The 20097-nt window shown below is 46.8% G+C and overlaps 1 long non-coding RNA gene across 1 annotated transcript; it reads right to left on the minus strand.

The window, feature by feature from the left end:
- Positions 1–1589: 1589 nt before the first annotated feature.
- Positions 1590–15654, minus strand: LOC125756658 (uncharacterized). The gene is made up of 2 exons (XR_007414665.1): positions 15505–15654; positions 1590–1760 (listed from the first exon to the last, which is right to left on the minus strand). It is a non-coding gene; the product is annotated as an uncharacterized LOC125756658 (long non-coding RNA).
- Between the last annotated feature and the right edge of the window lie 4443 nt (positions 15655–20097).

Below are 20097 nucleotides of genomic sequence, written 5' to 3' on the forward strand. Positions count from 1 at the left end.
TTGGTATAATACATAGATTTAATCAGTGTAGATAAGGTATTATAGGCCAACATGAAACAAGGAATTTTTTTTTTTTCCTTCGAGCCTGGTGGCAGACAGTCACCGCCCCGTTATGAAGGGGACGCTCGTAGCATCCGCGTTGCGACCACTCCCTACAGAGGAACGAAACAACCAATTTTTATGGTGCCCATTTTTTTCTTTAGCGAAACGGAAAGTTTACCGGGGAGACTGTCTAATCACGGAACGGTAACGGGGTTCCCGTTAGCCTCATTAACGAAGTAGGACATAACACTAAAGAAGCATTGTTGAAAGCCGTAGAAATATGCTTAAGGGACCGACAACTGCCCAGAATAGAAATGAGTTGACTCCACTGATGTAAAGATTGTCCGTTGCACTGACTCAAACCAACCCTGTTTTTTTTCGTGAGAGATGGATTTATATTTTATTTCTAATTGAAAGTCGCGATGGATGTTGGATGGATGGAGGATGGATGGATGGATGGATGGATGGATGTATACGGCTGTGCCATTTAGACCGGGCGGCGGCTCACGCCACCTAGCCATAAAGTTAAGTACTATCATGATGTCTTGAAGGATTGCATTTCACTCGTGCCTTGATTGTATCCACCAATCGGTTAGCCTCCTCCTGGTTATTTCTACTCGTTTAAAGTATATTTTGCCTTCACTGTCCCTAAACCCCAATGCTTTGAAAAATTTCGCGCCATTATCTTGGACTGTAGGGTGAAGCCCTTTACAGAACATTATCGAATGTTCAGCCGTTTCCTCCTCTCCACAGCACTACATTAACATGTCTGTGCCTTCGTGTTGGCTCGGTACATCTTGGTCCGCAATACGCCCGTCCTGGCCTCAAACAGCAGAGAACTACCCGAGAATTATCGTAGATTTTCTTTTGCAATTTCCTGCTTGAAAGTTCGGTAAGTCTCCAGTGATGATTTCGTAAGCATCCCATTTTCCACTGCCCTCTCTGTTTCCTTCACCTTCTTCTTAACCGATGTTTCCTTTTGTCTTGGTATTCTGCTGTTGTCTAAATACTTGCTTCACAATTTTCGAGTTCGTTCCTCCATTTAGTATCAACAAATCATGTACAAGTAGCTGAAAACTTTCCTAGCCTAACGCTCCTCTCCCATTTTTCTCATCGCTCCTCAAATTCTATCTTGCTGCTAGCTTCCCCGCCCTCGAACGATGTCCATCCCATGTCACCCTGTACCCCCTGATTTGGGGCATTCCCGTGTGCTCCCAAAGCAAGCCTACCTATGCCACGTTGTTTACTTTCCAATCTTGCTTGAACCTCTGACCTCATGCACAAGCATAGGCGTGCGCAGGGTTCCTCATTAGGGGGGGGGGCGAAGGTTCATCGCAGCGCCCCCCCACCCTAAAAAGTCCATGTATGGGCTATTTTTGCCCCCCCCCCTCTTAGGTGACTAGAAGGGTCATGCACGGCGCAGATTTTGCGCCCCCCCCTCTCAGATGATTAGGGGGGCCGCTGCCCCCCTGCCCCCCTCTGCGCACGCCTATGTGCACAAGACCGCATTACCAAACGTCAAACCTGGGACCATTACCCCCTTCCAATCCTCTCACAACGTCATACCTATTGTAGTTCCACAGTGCCCTATTTTTCATTACAGCTGCATTCCTGTTGCCCTTAGTCATTACGTATATTTCGTGTTCCCTTAGGTACTCAGCCCCATTGCTTATCCATACGCCCAGATATTTGTATTTATCTGTTATCTCTAGCGTGACCTCCTGTATTCTTAGCTCACTACCTTCATTGTCATTAGAAATCATGATTGCCGATTTTTCCCTACTGAACTTCGAATTTAACCTATCTCCTTCATTACCGCAGATGTCTATCAATCTCTGCAAATCTTCCTTGTTGTCGGCCATTAGCACTATATCATCTGCGTACATTAATGCCGGTAATGACTGTTCAACGTGTTTTTCCTTGCTTGGCAAAAGAGAGGCTGAAGCCGAGTCTACTACCCTCTAATTTAGCTTCTAATCCTTGTAGATACAGCATAAATAACAGAGGTGACAAGGGACACCCCTGTCGAAGCCCGCGTTGTATCTATATAGGTTCGGATACCTGTTTTTCCCATTTTATAACTACCCAGTTACTTTTATAGATGTCCTTTAAAAGATTAGTTTTCCATCTTCCACATCAAGTGTGTCCAGTATTCCCCACAAGTCTTCTTGAATCACACTATCGTAATAAGCTCCTTGATATCTAGAAATGCCAGGCACAGGGGGCGGGCCTGTGTTCTTTTTCCGCTATTTCATACACTTCGTCAATGAGAACAGGTTATCCTCCAACCTCCTTCGTTTACGGAACCCATTTTGTGTTCCCCCAGCACCCCCTCATTCTCCACCCCCATGTCTGTATCTTTCCTTTAATTACGATCTGCATCACCAGCCTGTAAACTACTGATGTCACTGTTATAGGACGGTAGTTGTTTATATCAGCTTTGTCCCCCTTTCATTATATATCATGCTCATCCGGCTTAGTTTCCACCCATGGGGGGCTTAGCCATCCATTATTCCTTTGCTCGCTGCTTCTCTTAATGTTTGCTTAGAGTTTGGACCTAATTTCTTTATTAGCATAATTGGGATGCCGTCAGGGCCTGTTGAAGTGCTATAGGAACCAGGCCTCTTCTCTGCCCTTTCCCACTCTCGTTGTCCCAGTGGAGCCACTGCGCTAATTGGTCTATCCTCATCCGTTAGGGTGCATGCATCGCTTCCTTGTTGTTTAAATTTTTCTGTCGCCATTGTTCTTATAAATTCCATTCCCTCATCCCCTTCTAGCCTAACCCCTTGAACTGTAGTTATAAACCTCTGTTCCATGCTTGTCTTATTACTCAGAGAATTGAGATGGTTCCAAAACTTTGCAGCTGCCTTTCTATCCTTTTTGTTTACTTCCGCCATCCATTGGGCCCCCTTTCTTCTAATCTTTTCACTGCTCAGATTGGAAGCTTCCCTTCTGCAGCTCAAAAAGTTACCCCATTTTCTTTCGACGTCATCTTCCGGTTCACCCCTCTGTTTAGCATGCCTGTGTTCTCTGGAGGCTTCCTGACGTCTTACTATGGCTCTCTTAACTTCCTCATCCCACCAGCTCTTGGGTTTGTGTCTCCTTTTCCCGGTTGATTTGGCTCGTACCTTAGCAAGCTCCAACTCAAACAGCCTAGTTAGATTTGTGTACGTCCACACTGTTTTAGTATCCTCGGTGATTACTTTCTCAATCTCTTTAGTTGCTAGTTCTATTTGCCTTTCTGATAAATATTGCCCTGTAGTTGCTCATATTGCCTCCTTCCTATTTTCATTTCTCTTCCAAAACTCAGCTTGATATGTTTGTTTTGTTCACTACCCAAGCCTCTGGAACCTTATTCATCTATGTTCATCACCCTTAGCCTATCATACATCCTATGTGACATCAGTGCGTAATCTATCGTCGACTGCAGCCTTCCCACCTCCCATGTTATCTGCCCTTCGCACTTCTCGGTACTGTTGCAAATGATTAAATCATGCCTTTCACACATATCCATCAGCATTCAGCCTGTTGGGTCAGTATATCCATCCATATCTTCTATGTGCGCATTCATCTCCTAATATAATATCCTAATATAATATAAAAATGACCTGTGGCGCCTCTGGCGGCAAGAACATGAATGATCTGGTAAAGTCCCTAGACTTCTCCTGCTTTTCTAATAGGGAAAAATCTACGGACTTTAATCCGACGAAGACGGCCACGTGCCGTTGATTGCTGTACGCGGTTGACGATTTGTTTGTTAGTATTCAATATTGTTCGTTTCTTTATATTAAAGGTATTACCAAGGTCTATCCAATAGGTCGCGAAGCTTCGGGCGAAAAGCGGTTCAGATCCTATTGTCACGACATCAGCATGGGGAGTTATGGGAGTAGCGATTGAAGCGCGACTAGGTGTGGTGGGAACAAACACTAATAACCAAAAACCTAATTTCATTCAACAACAAAATAATATTTATATTTTATGACCGAGATTTTTCAGAATAACATTTATTTAGATCCAGTGTACAAAGAATTCATGAAAATGTATATGCATTATCAAAAATCTTCTTATTAGCGCCCTCTAAAGAATGACCATGCCATTGCTCTGCGACGCAGTCCTTGTATACTCGCCGACAACTTTTCTTGGCACTGAAGGGAAAGCTACGGGGCGGAGCGTCTGCACATGTACTGCTACGCGAAGTAGTCCGGTTTGGCGCGCGTCTCGTAACGCCGTGGAGTGTGATGGCTAGCGTTGCACTTCGACGCAAACGCTGCTTAGCGTCTAAGGTACGGGTAAAAGGCGCGACTTTTTCACGCATGCAAAAACGCGAAGTGACAACGTGTAAATTAAAAGAAATGCAGATACTCGCTTGTGTCGCTGCGTTCCGTCACAAAAAGCTACATGTAGAAAATGAAGGAGCATTTTATATATCACGCAGAAAATACGGACGCAATTGTGGGACTACATTCATTAGCGGTAGGATACGTGCATTGTGGCTCTGTAGCCTTCGCTCAATGCCAAGAAAAGTTGTCGGCGAGTATATAGTGTTCGGAAAGGCGCGCGTAAAGTTCGTCCTGCGGCGACACACCCCCTCAGGTGTGCTGGTGTTTCGCACTTGCATGCGTGCTGTGAATTATTGTGGTGAGAATTTGATTTTTGTGTGCGCGAAGTTGCGATGTGCGTTTCATCATTGGTGAACGTGTTGGCTACGGTGTTCAACGGACGGCACGAGGCGGCTAACATTTCACGCCGAACGCTTTCCTCGGTACTAGCGGAAACGATGTGGTGTCCAAGGATGCAATAGCAACACGCGTACGCCTGGCGAGCCCTCTCTTCTAGATAAGACACCGGGCAACGGTTCGGAGTAGTGTGCTTGCTGGATTTTCATGGATCAGTATTCCTGCTGCCCGGTTTCCTTCGTGAACATGCGGTGCCTACTATATTTCCGGTTATCGGTGAGCTAGATCGCTAAGTTATCTGTCGCGCTACGATCGCTACAATTCGCATGTCTTGATACGTTACACGTAAGGTTAATTTATCGGAACAAAAGCAAAACATAGTGCACGTAGTGTACGCACCTTTTGTACTTATGACATTTGTTGCTCATTGTGTAGGGTGTGTTAAATTGCTTTATTGTGACCATTGAATAAAACTGAAATATCATTATTTTGGCGTGACCAGGCGTCATTTCTTCTCGTTAGAACTGAAGCACGCATGCAATGCGCTCTTTAGTCCCCTGCGCATGTGCGAAGCAAATAAGCAACGCTGCAAATATAGATGTACGCTGCTGCCTACGTTATTCACGCTGTGGAAGATCACACGAACGCAGAATAAAAGCTCAGAGAATAAGTTTCCTGGTAAAACCAAGGCGAATTCCACGACGGTACACTTAAACACGGCTGTTTATTCACGGGTCGATACTAGTTTAGCTAGCGTTGGCTTCAAGCGCATTCGCCAAGGGCTTGTCGGCTCGCTGTAGCGCGAGTCCTTAGTGATCAGGGGCCTAGGAAAAATATTTTGAGGTCAAATTTCGCGCTAGTGCCAACAAAATGACGTCACTTTTTACCGGATATTGCGTCACATCCGCTTTATTTTTTGTTCCGCCGGAAGTGTTCCCTCCTCACACAGATGGCGCCAAGCCCCATGAGCAGCTGATGAGCAGCCATTTTCTTTACGTATGGGCTTCTATGGAAGCTTCGCTACCATTTACATTTACCTTGGTATTACTCCATAATAATGTACATATAGGCCTGCGTTAGTAGTATGCATTAAAGTGGCGCTGCCTTCGCGTGACGTAATGATCTCATGCTCGTCAGCGCGTCTTGAGCAACTTTTCAGCCTGCTCATGCAACCGTGCACGCAGTTTCCAGGTCGCTAAGATTTGGAGCGACATAGTTTTGCTACCTACACTTCGTCTCAGAAATGACGCGCGCTGCTTCTCGGTGCGGCCGTGCATAAGCACCGTTACATTTTCGATTACTTGGCTTGGCTCGTGTATCGAGAGAGTAACGATGCCGGGACAAGCGATCCATGACACAGGCGCAGGCAACCTTGGCCGCAGGCGCACACAACGCTGTACAAGTAGAGTGTATCTAGTACACTCTAGTACAAGTACCGGGAAGCTCAAATAAAGGTGGTTAAGCATAGTTACAGTAACTCCTGCGAAAGCAGAACAACGACAGCTTTCACAAGGGCTAGCGGCATCATTATCAATTCTCAGCGTTGCTGGAGCAAGCCTCCATGCGTGTTTGGAGCCTTTCAGATCGAAAAATACTGCTTATAAAATAACTACGTGCTTTTCTGATAAACCATTGCAGCTACAAACGCTACGAAGGGTGAGCTTCCTGTCGCGTCGTAAAAAGCTGGGTCGAGAAAAATCAGTTGTCGGTCACAAATACCGGACAGTCTACTGTCTACCGTCCTTCATCGCTATTCTGTTTTGTACCGCAGTAGAAAAGCGTACCGTCTGAAGTGTCCAACCTCGCAGCGGTTTCTCTGGAAAGTGAGTAGAAATTTTGAAAAAAGAATTTTTCGATCTGCGTTCGGTCTTCTTCCATTGGCGTGAAACATGCCACAACACTGGTTGGTGGACGCGATGACGATTGTAGAGCCGGTAAAAATTTAACCGAAAGCACATGTGATTTTTTGTAGGATTACTTTATTTTCGCTGAACACCATTGTATTGAATGTAACAGTCGTTTCAGCGCGCTAGCGGTTAATGAAGCCTTATTATACGATTACAGAACATTTGTTTTGCTGTAATCGCAGTCTATGCGTTTATTTTAGCACTGCTGCCGCAATCAAAGCCAAGTAGATTCATCAAAAAGAGACGATAAATGCACGCCTTCACAGCGCAGCACATGTAGGGTGGGCAAATGTCAGACATCTTAACAACAATACAGCGGCACAGTACGACTAACGCAGAGGGCCGCATGGCATAGGGCATGAGTTGAAGCCAAGTTGAAGCAGACTAAATCGAAGACGGCGCCACAAGCAGCGTCACCGGGCGCCTTTTTGGATGCGTGAGAAATAAAAAGCAAAAATTACTCTCTGACGCAACCGAAAGCTGCCCCAAGTGCGTAAAATACGATTTCAAGTTATACATGTTTGTTTTCAATTAAAATGAGTCTACCTGCGAGGATTTCTTGTCCTACCAGTAGATTGACCACATCGCTGTTGGGTGACGCTAGCGGACATTCTTTCACGATTTTGAACATCAAATTAAATATTGAAATAAAGCGGTTCAGCCGACGCTTTATTACGCCAAAGGCAAGATGGCGCCGACGAAGAAGACGCCCGAGCCAATGACTGATGATGGTTATTTACAGATGAGGAAGATGAATGTCCGATTAATGCCTACACTAATTTCCCCCGTTGACGAAAGCGGCCAGCCTGGCCGCGAATTACATTGTGGAACGCAGATGAAAGGGTTTGAGACGCGAAACGTGCACAACCTCTGTGCCGCGGCGGCGTTGGTCAGTGGAGGCATGAACAGGGTTAATTCCTTTTTTATGGGGCAAAAGCATGCTCGTTGCCGCCGATGTGACGAATGACCTTTTTATTTTCACCACAATCAGAAAAATTCTTCCGAGCGGTAGACAGTCCCGTTTAAGTGTGTGGTGCTCTTCGTTGTCATATCTCGCCGCTTTTGCCGTGACAAGCGGGGCCCTGCCCGTGGTTATCCACGACACTGTTTTGTTTCATTAAAATTTATTCTCTCTCTCTCTCTCTATTGACCGACTAACATCGTGCTTGCGCAGAATGCATGCTCCCGAACAATCGAGAAATGTAATATTCGTGACCTTGCTCTCAGTTTCAGAATCAGCAGCTAACGGCCTCACCTGTTTTTTGTTTTTTTTTGTTTTGTTTTATTTTTTGTGATAATGGTGGCCGAGGAACCCCGATGTTGTATTTAAAGAACTACTTACTTCCGACCTTCACCCCCGAAAAGCAGCGGACCAATGGCACGCCGTCGTCATCGCTTCATTTTCATTTTCGCATTCATTGCGGAGCTTGTTGTCTCTCGTCGGACTCGATCAACGAAAGGGGGCCGGGGGGGGATGGCTACGGTGAAGATGAATTGCCCCCCTCCCCACCCCTCAATAGTTAACCCTGCGGTACGCTTATGCTGGTTACCATAGAACATAGGCGGAGACTACGGGGGGGCTCGGGGGCTCGAGCCCCCCCCGAACTTTCCCAGGGGGGGCGTAGCCCCCACCGGAGCACAGAGAGGTGGATCCTGATATGTAGTTCAGAAGTGTAATCGTGAGGTGCAGAATCGTCTCAGCAAAGCGTCTCAGCAAAGCTGACAAACGTCGGGCTCTCTATAAACTTGGCTGGAGCCGTTTGAACCTCCTAAAACTACTTTCCCATTCAGCACTAACACATGTCCTTCTCTTTCCTTCCTTTCGTTTACCCCCCTCTCTCTCTCTCTCCTCTCTCTCTCTCTCTGTGCAAGAGGGAACTTACAATGAGGCTTGGCTTTCCTGCAGTATGTTTTAAAAGCCTTGAGGCTGATTTCCCACCTTCGCATGGAATGTGGAGAGTGAACACGCTTAGAGCGAGAAAAAGTCTGGGAACAAGAGGTTTTGTGGGAAAATATTCCTGCTGGAAACTTACAGGTGTTTGCAAAGTGTGCGCCGGGGACGTGCGAGGCGATTTGCGAAGTAGTTGGAATTGTTCCGATTCTGTTAAGATTGTGGAAGTTGAAATGGCTCCAGCCACAGTTTGAAGAAAGCCCGACGTTTCGGGACCGATTCGGTCCCTTCCTCAAAGGGTGACTGAGTTGATCATGGAAGCATCGCCACGTCTTGTTCTCTCACCACGGCACCGGCTTTCCCTTTCTCTCACGTTTAAGCGAGCGGTTCACGTTTCCAGGTGTGTGCTGAATATGCCAAGACTCGAGCAAGAGCCTTCTTCCCGGATTCATTTCTGTTTCTAGAACAGAATCGCCGTCAAAGTCGATTTTATGGTCGTGCTTATCACGGTGCTCTGCAAGAGCGCTGCGCTGCGCTTCCATCTTCCTGACGTCGTTCTTGTGTTGGCGTATTCTCTCCTGGAAACACTTGCACCGTAAATGTGATAATACACCCTGCTCCCTCGCACGCTTTATGCATTAATTGTGGCGCACAGCACCAGAGCAGCATGCCGCCAAAAACATTGGTCACGCTTTCCAAGCTCTTGTTGTTTCTAGATTCCAGTGCACATGAACTAGCTGTGAAATGAGCCTAATTAAAGCGGGAACCCTAAAGAAAAAAAAAACGCATTTCGGCTGCCGGCTTCCCGTCGTCAGAGCAAGGTTCCGTGAAGCAAGGTGGCATCAAGTTTTCCTACTTAGCACTTCACAACGACTGCAGTGCCCGTGCCTCCAGTGATGGGCCTCGTGCACAATAACACTAAAGAGATACAGGAAGTATAACTGTAATGACAAATTGTCGTATTACGATCACATTCATGCCATTCTTACTGTGAACTGAGCTTTAAACAAGCGAGAAAATAACGAAAAACTGAATGATATTTGCTAACGTCCCTTCAAGCTTTTCGTAGGGATAACAGACGCAGTCCGGTCGAGAGCTATTCATCGTGATGTCTCCCTCATTCGTTTTTATTTTGCTTCTGCCTGTGAGTGGGGTGGTAATAATTCAGGGACCAGGTGTAGTCTGACCCCGGTGATGTTGACGTCGTTTATACGAGCGCGCTTCGCAGCGATTCTGCGTCGAATTTCACGCGTGTTCTGATGCTATGCCGCAGAGAACTATGGGGCTTCTATGGTTTTGATCACATGGCACATTTCTCCTCACTGGCACCCTCTCACCTGCTCTTCGGATGTGTGCCGCATTCCACGGGCGGATTGAGTGGCCCTGCGTGGCCCTGCCGGGTCTCTCTTCACTTCACGCCGCCTTTGCTCCAGTTCTCCAAACGGAAATCGCCATTAATAAAAACTCAAAATGAAAAAACCAGCAGATCCCACACAATGTGGGAATCGATGTAATGCGAAGCAGCCAGCAAAGAGCTGCATACGTCGTCTTGTTTGTCATTGAGACAATCGAAGTCATTCATGTCGTGACATCTAGTTCACTATATATCGCAAGTTTGTCATGAATGCATGCATGTACAATCTGGTATATGCCATGCTAGTGAAACGTATATTCTGGTATATATATACGATGCGTGATCTGCTATTTATGTTCGTCACGCACTCCTGCCACGCCATACAAATTGTGGTATATATCCAGTTGAGAAAACGGCCGTAAGCGCACAATGAGCGTGGCGTCTAAATCATGCCCTACATGTCATGCATGTCATGATTTGCATGTTGCCACCTGTTATTTATGTTCTTCACACAGTCACGTCACGCCATACCAATTTTAGTGCATATCAAGTTAGCGAAACGGCCGCGAGCGCACCATGAGCGTGGCACGCAAGTCATGCTGTACATGACATGCGTGTCATGATTTTCATATTAACTCCTGTAATTTATGTTCGTCACACAGTCATATCGCGCAATACCAATTTTGGTGTATGCCAAGCTAGCGAAACGGTCGCCAGAGCACCAAGACTGTGGCATGTAAATCATGTCGTTCATGACATGCATGTCATGATTTTCATGTTATGACCTGTCATTTATGTTCGTCATACAGTCATGTTACGCTATACCAATTTTGGTGTACATCCTATTAACGAAACGGCCTGGAGGGCACAAAATAGATAGATAGATAGATAGATATAGATAGATAGATAGATAGATAGATATAGATAGATAGATAGATAGATAGATAGATAGATAGATAGATAGATAGATAGATAGATAGATAGATAGATAGATAGATAGATACGCTCAAAGTCGCAGAAGTTCGCTAACAAATGCTTCGCCTTTAATACGCGTGTACATAAACAGTATTCGTCAAGTGGACGCCTCGCACGCCGTCGACAAAAAGCATGGCTTCGCTTTCCGTCGGTTGCTGCCAGACATATCGTACGCAGAAAGATTTGCCGCGAGAGCACGGGGGTCCTTTCAGACTCGCTGAAATGCAATCTTGCTTCCGTGGCGAGCGCTTCTCTGCGATGTTCAAAATCGCATCCATCGCTGCAATCACGAGCGAGCTTCGCAGCGATTCTGCGTCGGATTTCACGCGTGTTCTGCCGCTGTGCCGCAGAGAACTATGGGGCTTCTATGGTTTTGATCACATGGCACATTTCTCCCCACTGGCGCCCTCCCACCTGATCTTCAGATGCATGCCGCATTCCACGAGCGGATTGAGTGGCCCTGCATGGCCCTGCTCTCACTGGTCCGCTGCGACTCTCTTCACTTCGTGGCGCCTCTGCTCGAGTTCTCCAAAAGGAAATCGCCATTAATAAAAACGCACAATGAAATACGTGTGTACATAAACAGCGTTTGGCAACTGGACGCCTCGCATGCCTTCGATGAAGCGATGCTTCGCTTTCCGTCGTTTGGAGCCAGGCTTCGTACGCAGGAAGAGCTGCCACCGCCGCAAGAGCACGGGGGTCATTGCACACTCACTGAAATGCCATCCTGCTTTTACGGTGAGATATTCGCTGCGAGGTTCAAAGTCTACAAACACATCCATCGCGGCAATCGCGAAAGCCGCGGCCATTTGCACGCGTGGTGTGTGGTGGCGCTTTATAATTCGCTGAGAGCAATCAGATTCGTGACGACACCGCTTGAGGACCGAGTCTGGGGCGGGAGGCCTGCTTGTTTTTTGAGGAATACCTGGGAGTTTGTGAGCGAGAGTGTGCATCAAGTAACTGTTTGTGTACGAACTTTTGGTTGTTGTTGACATGGACAATCAGGAGCCCTGAGTGTGTTAGTTAGTATATAGGCCCTCCTACTTATATTGGCACATGCTCTTGGAGGCGTGGTCTTTGTGTAATGAAATTAAAGTGTTTGGTGTTCTTGCCAACTTGGGGGTCGATCTATAGAAGCTAGAAACGAGGGTCAGTCGACCGAACGAGAGCGGTCGAGGAGACATTCGTATGTTAAATATTTAGCTAAGTGCATTGAGGTATTTCTTAGCTCCACAGGCATTGAGTATTGCGTCTCCGGATTGAACACGATATCCTAGCGTCAGGCCAGAACCAATCGCTACGCAAGACTCCATTCCTGCAAACCCCGAGTCCAAACCGCTGCTCACCAGAGCTTGTCACCACGACGAGGGACGTCTTCGCAACAGAACTCCTGCCCAACTGTGAGTATTTTTACGTACGTTATTGTTTCCGCACGGAGTATTGCCACTACGCTAGCACCAGCTGATGAGTGCATAGAGGCGCTTTATTCCCGGAAAAATTATAAAGGGTGTCCCAGCTATCACGCAGCACGACTTCCTAAAAGGAACGGCGTTACGTGAAGCAAACCTAGTACACATTGTTCCAACTTCCTAGTACACTGGAGCAGCCACTACTAATTTTTCGTTAATGATAATTAGAGTCATAATTATATTTGTAACTCCAGCAAAAGGGAGAGTTGGGCTAGTTGGTTTGCGTTCATATTGAAACAGCGCAAAAGACGAGTGCACAGAAAGACTAGACAACACAAGCGCTTTGTAACTCCATAATTATAAAAATGTCAATGAGGCATATGTGGGCATGTTTAAATGACATCTAACTCTGCTACTTTGAACAACGTCGCATTATTTCCTGTTGATAAAGAAAGCCCGCGAATCTGAAAAATGCCACGTTCTGACATTCCCGAAAGCCCAGACTAAACCCCAGGCCTCTGAAGATGTTTACATCCATTTCCTCAACCCAAGCTTCGGCGAAGAGAAGCCCCTTCTTTTCGGGGCATTTCGGAGCAGAGTTTGGGGAAGAATTCTGTTGACGGTCCCCGCGGGCCCACCGCGTAAACACCCGGATCGGGTGACGGCTTCTCTCGCGCGCGGCCACTACAGCGTCGAAGTGCCGGGCGCCCCCTCAGTTAACAGTTCTATGGCATGGGGGTGTCAGCGGAGCGCCTTTCGGCGGCCCCCTTCACGCGATTCCGTTAACCTCCGCGGCTCCCGGGCTCATTATCGCGTCCTCCGTGGATGACCGCCTGCGGCGTTCCAAGAAGAAGAAGAAGCGGCGACTGCGGAGAATTGCGCGGACGACACTGGGGTGGGGACGTCGAAACCCGACCTGGACATCGGGTCGTGAAACACCGGAAACTGGAGCGACGGGGGGCGGCCAGGGGCTTTTCAACGCGGCGCTCGCAAAACACTGCGCGTCGCGCTTGGTCCGAGCGTTGGCATTCCTGGTCGCCAATAATTCACGCAACAGCGGACAGCTCGCCCGTTCCACTCTCTCAATTTGGAGCTTCTACGTTTTTGCTTGCTCTACGTTGCTGGAGAGGGTGTTTTTCACTGGTGTAGGCTGCGAGGGCAGTCGTCGAGATTGACACGCACTGACCGACAGGAAAATATGTCGCATCAATAGTGCACGGCATTGGTTAAATGCCAGGGAGGGGCGGTCGTCAGGCCGATACAAGCCGACTGACAATGAAGAATGTTGTGTAAATAGTGACAATTGGTTGGGCGTCACGGAGAGGCGGAGTTGGGGCCTAAGAAAAGCGGCCGCGCGAACACGATCGAAAACGGAACGAGACGGAATGCGAAAAAGGAGATCGAGACAGGAGACGATGAGAAGAAAAGAGATTTGAAGAGCCCCGGACGAATTGGACAGCGACCTAGGCAACTAACCCCGAGCCCCGACTCGCACAGCCAGCCGGCCCAGCCCCGAGGCCTCCATCAACGGACCTTTCGTAAGACGAGCTTCCTCTCCTTTATTTTAACGAACTTTGCGGGAAGGGAGGCGGCGGATTGAGACATTGCGCGGTTTTATTAATTAATAACTTCATTGTGTGTGTCCTCGTGTGTTACCTTTACTGAGTCCTGTTTCTGCGCTATGTTTTCTTTAACTCTATAACCTTGATTGTTCGCGCCATTGCATTGTAGCAGTTATTTTGAGTATGTATCCTGTGTCGCGTATCACAAGTGTTTTATTCATGTATTATGATTTTGTGTAGCGGGTGTTGTGTGTTGAGAGTATGTGCGTAGGCAAGTTATGAGTACTATTAAATAATTTGTTTGTAAATAAGGAAAACTCGTTGCCTCTTTTCCTACCCGGCCCCAGCACGAATCCCTTCGAGTAAAAGTTGTTGAGATGCGTAGCCAAGAGGGAGTGAGCGAGAGTAGATAGCGCCGACATTAGCGTTGGTCGAGTATAGGGTTTAGTGGCCTCCCCTCTTTGGCGGACGTCTCCCGTGACTAGACTGCTGCGGGCATCAGGAAACAGCACCCTCAAACAGATTCAGTGTGAGGTAGCCAATATCAAGGAATAAATGCAGAAATTAAAAAAATTGGCCGCGTATCTGCGTGCTTTGCTGCAAATGTCGCCGAAAGACGATAGATTAGCGCTGGATGGATGGATGGATGGATGGATGGATGGATGGATGGATGGATAAGGCTGTACCCTTTAGATCGGGCGGCGGCTCACGCCACCTAGCCGTATTACAGTTAAATACTAGCACTATGTAGGTGAAGGAATTTTCACTCGCGCCTTGATTGTAGCCACCAATCAGATAACCTCCTCCTGGTTATTTCTACCCGCTTAAAGTCTATTTTACCTTCACTGTCCCTAAACCCCAATGCTTTGGACAACTCTTCGCCATCAAGTGTTCAGCCGTTTCCTCCTCCTCTCCACACGCACTACATAACGTGTCTATTCCTTCGTATTTGGCTCGGTACGTCTTGGTCCGCAATACTCCCGTCCTGGCCTCAAACAGCAGAGAACTACCCCGAGAATTATAGCAGATCTTTTCCTTCGCAATTTCCTGCTTGAAAGTTCGGTAGGTCTCCAGTGCTGATTTCATACTCATCCTCAGTTTCCACATGTCCCTCTCAGTTTCTTTCACCTTCTTCTTAAAATCTTAACCGATAGTTCCCTTTGGTTCGGTCTTCTGTCGTTTTCTAAGTATTTACTTGTCAATTTTCTGGTCCGCTTCCTCCATTTTGTATCGACATTCCTCATGTACAAGTAGCTGAAAACCTTCCTAGCCCAACGCTCCTCCCCCATTTCTCTCAATCGCTTCTCAAATTTTATCTTGCTGCTAGCTTCCCTGCCCTCAAATGATGTCCATCCCATATCACCTTGTACTCCCTGATTTGGTGTATTCCCGTGAGCTCCTAAAGCAAGCCTACCTATTCCACGTTGCTTAATTTCTAATCTTGCTTGAACTTCTGATCTCATGCACAAGACCGCATTGCCGAACGTCAGACCAGAAACCATGACCCCTTTCCATATTCCTCTCACAACATCATACCTATTGTAATTACACAGTGCCCTATTTTTCATTACTGCTGCATTCCTGTTACCTTTAGTCGCCACGTATCTTTCGTGCGCCCTTAGATACTCAGCCCCGTTGCTTGTCCATACGCCAAGATATTTGTATTTATCCACTATTTCCAGCGTGACCTCCTGTATCCTATGCTCACTGCCTTGGTTATCATTAAAAATCATGACTGCCGATTTTTCCTTACTGAACTTCAAATTTAACCTATCTCCCTCATTACCGCAGATGGCTATAAATCCCTGCAAATCTTCCTTATTGTCGGCCATTAGTACTATATCTGCATGCATCAATGCTGGTAATGACTGTTCAATGCGTTTTCCTTGCTTGACAAAGAGAGGCTGGAGCCAAGTCCACTCCCTTCTAATTTGGCTTCTAATCCTCTTAGGCACAGCATAAATAACAAGGGTGACAGGGGACACCCCTGTCTAAGCCCTCGTTGTATCTCTATAGGCTTGGATACCTGCTTTTCCCATTTTATAACTACCGTGTTACCATTATAAATATCCTTTAAGAGATTAGTTATTCCATCTTCCACATATAGTGTGTCCAGTATTTCCGACAAGTCCTCTTGAATCACACTATCGTAGGCTCCCTTGATATCCAGAAATGCCAGCCACAGGGGTCTGTGTTCTTTTTCTGCAATTTCAATGCACTGCGTCAATGAGAACAGATTGTCCTCCAACCTCCTTTGTTTCCGGAAGCCGTTTTGCAGTTCCCCCAGCACCCCCTCATCATATACCCATGCCTGCAGTCTTTCCTTCATAATTTGCATCACCAGCCTGTAAACCACTGATGTCACTGTTAGAGGGTGGTAGTTGTTTATGTCTGCTTTGTCCCCCTTTCCTTTATAGATCATGCTCATCCTGCTTAGTTTCCACCCATCGGGGACTTCACCATCCACTATTGTTTTGCTCGCTGCCTCTCTAAATGTTTGCTTAGACTTCGGACCCAATTTATTTATGAGCATAATTGGGATGCCATCAGTGGGTGTTGATGTGCTACTAGGAACTCTCTTTTCTGCCCTTTCCCACTCTCGTTGTCCAAGTGGAGCCACTGCGCTACTTGCTCTATCCTTGTCCGTTAGGGTGCATGTGGCGCTTCCTTGTTTTTAAATGCGAAGCATTTATTAGCGAACCTCAGGCACTTTTGGCGTTTCTATCTACGTATCTATCTATCTATCTAGCCGCCTACGTCTGGGAGCTCTCCTGGTCGTCTCCACAGGTTGTAATATACCAAAATTCGCACAACAGAGGATCAGTTCATGAAGAACATGATTCACTGGTCATGACATTAATAACGCAAAATACCTGTCGCGTACGTCATGAAACCCTTTCTCTCAGTAACGTGTGGCACATACCCGTATACCAGAGTTTATGTTACGCGGGTATGTGCCACAGGTGATACAAAATCTCAACCAACACAGTAAACGCGAACACACACATTGAAACGCAAGGAAAGTGGTGATAATAATAATTGTTGGGGCTTTAATTTTGACCATCTAGTATTCGTTAACGTGCACCGAGATCGCACAGTACACGGGCATCTAGCATCCATCGAAATGCGACCGCTGAGGCCGGGATCGAACCCGTGACCTTCGGGTTAGCAGCTTAGCACAGTAACCGCTACACCACCGTGGCGGACACAGGAAAAGTGATGAAGCTGAGGACATACTACCCGTGGAAGACGCTCAACTAACATGCACTCGTTCACGTGCTCCGCAACGTGGACCACGTTGATTACGCAAAAACCGTGGTCAATGCCTCCTACAATAAATCTGCCGAGAGAACCAGGCCTCTCATCATTACCGGTGACTTCAACACTGATTTATCAAGACCAACAGCACCTGGTCTTTATACTGCGTGAAAGATGCCTTGAATGTGGACAGGGCATCAAAAGACCTCGCTGCCACGTGCAGGACAGGAGGCGTCATAGATCATTTCATCGTAGGCATCCAGGATTTACACCAGTTGTGCTATACCTCGCACTTCACTACACTTAGACCCCTCGTAGCCGCGATCACGAACGGATCCGATTAAAAAGTCTGGTCCAGCTGCTGGTGCTGACTGATCACGGTGATGATGACCTTTGTTCAAGAACTGTCAAGAACCCCTTCCACACATGCACACGGGTTCGTGAAACGTGCGTGCGTTCTCCGTCATAACAGATAAGTATAAGCATAACAACTGTAACCCAACTGCAACTGTGACTGTAACGTACGTGCAGTGCGCCTGCGTGTGCCACTTGGCTGTGTGTATATCCAGGGGAACTTTCCTGAATGAAGCTTAGTTGCGAGTAACGCCTGTCCTGTGCATTTGTGCTTCTTCTTTGTGCTGTTTGGATTCGCGCTATCCAGTATTGAAGAATATAAGCTTACCGCGTCTGGTGATGGTAACACCTATGTTGCTGTTGGCCTCGTTACCTAACTGTAAACAATTGGTTATATAATACATATGCAACTCTTCAGCACATGAGTGTGTTTATGTCACTTCCACATTTCTCTCGCGTCATTCCGTATTGTTTCGCTCAACATGAAAAATTATGCCACAGTCACCATCCGGCGCATGCTTCGCATAACATCGATACCCACGGTACGTGAGATCTGCCGAATTTTTTTTTTAATTTTTCTGTCATCATTGTTCTTATATATTCCATTGCCTCATCCCCTTCTAGCCTGACATCTTGAGCTGTAGTTATAAACCTCTGCTCTAGCCTCTAGGCTTGTCTTGTTACTCAGGGAGTTGAGATGGTTCCAGAACTTTGCAGCTGCCTTTCTATCCTTCTTGTTTACTTCTGCCACCCACTGGTCCCCCTTTTTTCTTCTAATCTTTCATTGATGAGATGGGATGCTTCCCTTCTACAGCTTAAGAAGTTATCCCATTTTCTTTCGACATCGTCTTCCGGTTCACCCCTCTGCTTAGCGTATCTGTGTTTTTGGAGGCTTCCTGACGTTTTACTATGGCCCTCTTAACTTCCTCGTCCCACCAGCTCTTGGGTTTGTCTCTTTTTCCCGGTCGACTTCCTCTAGCTCAGTCTAGTTAGTTTTGTGTACGTCCACGCTGTTTTAGTATCCTCGGTGATTACTTTCTCAATTTGTTTAGTGCTATTTCTATTTGCCTGTCTGAATAAAAGTTCCCCTGTGGTTGCTCATCTTGCCCCCTTCCTATTTTCATTTCTCTTCCAAAACTCAGCTTGATACGCTTGTGATCACTACCTAGGCTTCTGGAGCCATATTCATCTATGTTCATTACCCTTAGCCTATCATACATTGTGTGACATCAGTGCGTAATCTATCGTTGACTGTAGCCCTCCTACCTCCCATGTTATCTGCCCTTCACACTTCTCAGTACTGTTGCAAATGATTAAATCATGCCTTTCACACATATCCATCAGCGTTTTGCCTGTTGAGTCAGTATACCCATCCATATCCTCTATGTGCGCGTTCATATCTCCCAGTATAATTATCTCGCACTCTTTTCCTAGTTCGTCAATATCATTTGCTATGCACTCCACCATTTCTTGGTTTTCCTCTCTGGCTTTTGGTCCTGTCCACAAGTATACAAACCAAGGAGCGTCATCTGCCCTGCCACCTTTCCCTTTAGCCACAAATGTTCCCTGTACTCCTGCTTGACCCTTTGCCAACCTGCACCCTTATGAATAAATGCCCCGATTCCACCCCCCTTTCTGCTGCCTTCTGTTCTATTTCAATATTCCCATGCGTAGTCCGGATTGCAAGGTGGTTGCTACATGTCCCTAAAATGCGTCCTCTACAAGCCCATATACCACCAATTCCTCCTGCCTCAGCTGCTCTTCTATCTCTCCCCACTTCAACCTATTCCTGTCACATTGGACTTCGGCATGTTCAGCACATTGGACTTCGGCATTGGTCTTCGGCACAGTGACATTGGACTTCGGCATGTTCAACCTGATGCTATGAAGCCAAGCGAACTGGATTGCACGAAACAGCCTCAACCTATTATTTCAGAGCTCGTTCAGAACCATGACCTAGGCTCTTAAAATTTGACGCGGGTACTGGAAAAGCAGTTGTGTCTGACGCTCTGAAAACGGAAGTAGTTAAACTCGGTGTCAAGTATTTCCAAAATCGGGAAGGACCTTTCTTGCCAACAAACAACCGGTCAATGACCAAGGGTTAGTTTAGAAGAAGTTAGGCGATGGTCGTGGTGAAGAAGTCAACCGATCGTGGCTAGCCTACTCTCCCGCCAAAAAGGCAGCATTTTGCATTCGTTGCCTCCTTTTTTCCCGCTCAGATCAGCTATCATATTTAGAGCTAGAAGGGGGATTTACTAAGTGGAAGGCACCCGAGAGAATTACTCTTCATGAAAATGCAAAGAATCACCGAATGTGTTTCACACAGTGGAAAGAAATGGAAAGAAATTTAATGAGTGCCGCAGGAGCAATTGATGCCGACCTTCAGTCACAGATGGAGAAAGAAAAGCACAAGTGGCGTGAAATTCTGAAGAGAGTCGCCCATTGCATAAAATTCCTTGCTACACAGAACTTGGCATTGCGAGGGCACCGAGAGAGTCTTCAAACAGGCCACGAGAGCAATGTCGGAAATTTCATTGGTCTTTTGAAGTTAATTGCTGTTTTCGACCCCGTCATAAAGCAACACCTCACATACGTTAATGTGTTCGCGGCAGTTTGCTGTTTTCATCGGCAGAAAGAAAAAGTACGATCACCTGCGCACCCCGGCGTTT

The sequence above is a fragment of the Rhipicephalus sanguineus genome, unplaced genomic scaffold, assembly GCF_013339695.2.
Source record: "Rhipicephalus sanguineus isolate Rsan-2018 unplaced genomic scaffold, BIME_Rsan_1.4 Seq410, whole genome shotgun sequence".
NCBI classification, from domain to species: Eukaryota; Metazoa; Arthropoda; class Arachnida; order Ixodida; family Ixodidae; genus Rhipicephalus; species Rhipicephalus sanguineus.